The following is a 4,383-nucleotide window of genomic DNA, read 5'->3' on the forward strand; positions in this document are numbered from 1 at the left end:
CTTTTGTTTCGCTTCAGATAAAAACCGAAGGAAACGCGCGAGCGACCGCTTCATTTTCTCTACGCTTTTACACTCGCGCGTCGCATTTCATCGTTGGCTTGATCGTTCGCTTGAAGATTCCCGACAGAAATGAGACAGTTCCCATAGTCGATTTGAATTTCATATTTTCACGGAGTGTACGAACAAATAGCAGCTCAACTACAACAACTCAAAGCCACAATGAAAAAGCCAACCGGAGCTTTTGAAACAACGAACTGCGCATCGCGCGCGCTAACCCTCCCTTTGAATCGTTGTTATTCAATAGTGTACATCATTTATTCACCAGGTTCAACATATACCATCACATTATTTCCATTGCGCATATGCCACACATTGACATTCCAATCCTAGCAGTATGCAGGATGTTGGTCCCATGAACCTACAATTGCATGTTAATGGCCTTAGCTCCCACGAGCTTCTGTAGCTCAGTGGTGGAGCATCCGAACTAGTAATCGTAAGGTCTTAGGTTCGACTCCTGATAGGAGCACTCGGGTTGTTTTTTTTTTTTCTTTCAGAGTATGCCTGTGTCATTTACTGATTAATACATCATTCTCAGTGTACATCAGGTTATAAGGGATTGAATGTGAATGCAAGAACGAATGAGGGATCAGAAATATGAGATAAATGAAAAATAAACAGAAAGCCAAGATAACCTACTAGTTTTTGTGTGGTGTACGTCATCTCGCGCGTGTTACAAGATCTGGTCATCTTTGTTTACCGTAGCTTTCACTTAAAGAGATTTTAAACTCAAAGAAATCTTAACAGGTGCGTAACATGACTAAACTGTTGTTAAAGGGTAGTTAAGAATGCGACAAGAAATTACTAACAATCGAAATAAGGTGATTGTTATCTTAGGGTGTGTCATCTCGAGCGCGCTGGTAAGATTTGATTGCCGTGCCGTCAACAGAAATGGTATGTTTACTGCTATTTTACCTTTTTGAAAAAAATGTAAATTAAAAATATTTTTCTTATTTTTTAATCAGTTACGCGAATGCTATAATTTCGATTGCGGGTAAAATCTTCTACAACATTCTTTTTTTCGTTTTTTTTTTTTTTTCGTGCTAGCTGAGTTTTAACTGTTGTATATAGGATCCTCTAAAGGATAGCATTTGAAATACACCTTTTGCCCTTCATTATCAGGAAATAAATTTTCATTAGCGCGAAAACATTGGTCAATAAAATTAACGTATAATCAGTTTAACTAGGAAATGAAACATTTCAGTTTGTGGCAGAGTCATTAAGGAGTTTTGCATCGAAAAGAAGATTCGTTAAGGCCAATTAGAATAGTTAGCGTTTTATCGAAAACAACATTCTTTAGTGCGAATGAAGATTCATTAACCTAGGGTTAACGTTCCCCTACGCGAATAAAATTTCAACTACAAAAGATTTTTAGTTACGTGGTTTCTGACTAATTTCCCAATGGATTTATATGGATGCTTAAATTTAAAAACGATGCTGTACATGTGCACACTGGTTTCGCAGTAATGGAGCACGGAGTTCGTCGAAACCGTATCCCAAATGAGCATCGTGAAAGGATAGTTAGGGCGTTTGAAGATCCCCGCGAGAAGAGTAGAAACGTGAACACGATAATTGCTAGAAATGTGCAGCGTAGTTTAGGTTGATGCAGACTTACATATACCACGATGTTTGAATGGGGAGTTGATTGAAGGATAGAGCTAAGACTTGCTTGATTGTTACGCTGACTGTATCTCTGTTGTAATGAATTTTTTTCCTCGTTAAAGAACATTAAGAAGCGTCTAATGTTTGTTCATTCCCTTAAAAGTTTGTTATTTCCATTAAATTGAACTGATATTCGCATTAATGAACGTTTTTCTCTATGTAAAACGCCTTATTGACGACACCGAAAATTAAAACGTTTGTCTATTTTCATACAATGATTGCACATTCGCTTTAATAATTTAATTTTTAACACTAATGAAAATGTATTTCCTGATAATGAAGGGCAAAGGTGTAATAGAGAGATTAAGCACCGCATTTGCGGCAAACGTGAGATTTGCGTTTATGTTTTCTTGAAAAAATGAATACATAGATGAGAAAAGTACAAGATAATTCTGGCCTTTGATGCTTATGCAAGCTACTCAATTTTTCTGAGAAACTGAAAACAGTGAGTGGTAAATGTTGTGTAAACATGGTCACGTGGTCATTTCTGAAGTTTGCCGTTTGCCGCAAACTTGGTGCTTAATATTTTAGAAGTAAACTGCAACAACGGTATCATTATAAATCGTGTCTTGCTGGGTAAAAATGGGAAATTTAAAAGTTTACCTTTACCTTGCCGGGATCCATACTTTAATTTAACTTTCGGGTTATCTGTTTTCCTTGAAATGAATAACTCAGCAAATGTACACGCCCTCCGCGAGACTCGGCAAACTGGGAAGTTAATTAAAAGTTCTCTTATGGCGTAAAAGAAACGCTACGATAAATTAATAAGAACCTTCCGTGCGTGGTAAAATCTTATCTTTTTCCAAAAAGTTGAAATAAGACGGAAGTTATTTAAACTCGTCAAAGACACAGTATTCTAGAGGCCCTATTCAAACGCCTCGCTAAACGTTGTACCCAATTAAATCCATCCTAATTAGCATAAATTAAGTTTGGGATTTGTAATTAAAGTCAATTAAATCTCCCACAGCTGAATTAGGTTTGACGTTTGGACTGTCGAGATACAGTCAAGAGTACAGTTCGACAAGACGTTTCTGCCGGGCCTAATATGCGAAATTTCATGCCCTGAAATTATTGGGATGACCCTGGCTTGTTACGCAAATTGTCTCGTTTTTACCTAGGAAATTCCCCAAAGCAAACGAACTGAAAAAAAATTTAATTGGTTTAATTAGCAGACAAAAACATACATATACGGATATTAGTTGGTTTGGATCTGTTAGCTGAGATCTCTTAATCCATATTTTTGTTTGACGTTACTTAGTTTTCAGTAATCTGATTGGTCAATCCAACGCTGTTTTTCCCATATTAGGATTTTGTTTGGTGGGAAAACGAACGAGGTTTTGTTTTGATCTTTTAACCAGTGCCAGATAAAACATTTAAATATCCAGAATATCACTTTATTAATTAGATACATGAAAACCAGTAATTTCTTAAGATATTAAACAATGATGAAATGTGTCTAAAAAATTATTTCCCAGATGCGTTCAAAGAGTCCGCATTAATGTTGTCAACAGATTATTTAATGTTGGACCATAGCGGGACATAACGGGGAATTTAACATCGCCTATTTCCCCGCCCCGGGACCAAGTAGACTGTTAAAAGCCCCGCATAAGGGCATCAGTACCATACTTCAGAACCAAATAAAATGCAAATCAGTTTGGGTTTGTTGGTAAAAATCGACATTGTGGCGGACGTAACGTATAGCGTGGTATAAGACGATTTTTATTAATTTTTTTTAATTTGAAAGCAAAATGTAGATTTTGATTTAGTATCAGATCTGTTCGCCCTTTGTATCCAATCTTCTAGGATAACGACACGAAACCGGAAGGGCAACCGGTAATCCCGAGCGGGCAACACAGCTCCATCATGCCCGCTTTTGCCCGCTCTGGTAGCCAATCACAGCGCAGGATTTGACTCATCTTTCCCGCTCGCGGAGCCAGCCATATAAAAATTTTAAAGCTTATGACATTTTTACATCTTTCGTTCAAAAACTTGAGCTGTCCATTTTGTGTTATCTTTGGTGTTTTTGGTCTCTGGCTTCGTTGTAATTTCGTCAATTTATGCGGTTGACATGTTTGCAAATTTCTGTTTGTTTTTTGTTTTCTACTTTTCTACATTCGCTAACTTCTTCGGAAACTTCACTTTCAATGACCGTGTATTTGTACTGTTACGTACAGGATGGTCTATATCCGTTGAAGCTAAGAGCTCGTTTACGTATTCTAAGTTATGTAAGACGTCTGTGTAAAAATATAGTAATAATAATAAATAAGTAAATAAATAAATAAATAAATAAAAAACCACGAGTGAAGCCCAGGCATTTCACAAGCAGGCTGATGGTGTGACACCGTTGGTCCGTGCACCTGTGCTCTTATAAAGCACGCTATTTCAGCCAATCATGATCAGCGCGCGCGTTATATCAAAACTTTATTATAAAAAGAGTTACGGGATAAAATCACAGTTTCACCAACGGCTCAGTCAATATACAACGCTCTGTACAGAGATGTCAACTTTGATTGGAAAGATATAGATTGCCTTTCCGGGTAACACTCTTATCGCGTATTTTAGCATTATATATTGTACAGTCTGTAATCCAGCCTCTGGGCTGCAATGGATTTTTAATAAAGCTATCTATCTATCTATCTATCTATCTATCTATCTATCTATCTA

This window comes from Pavona decussata, unplaced genomic scaffold, assembly GCF_977016875.1.
Source record: "Pavona decussata unplaced genomic scaffold, jaPavDecu1.1 SCAFFOLD_49, whole genome shotgun sequence".
Classification (NCBI taxonomy): domain Eukaryota; kingdom Metazoa; phylum Cnidaria; class Anthozoa; order Scleractinia; family Agariciidae; genus Pavona; species Pavona decussata.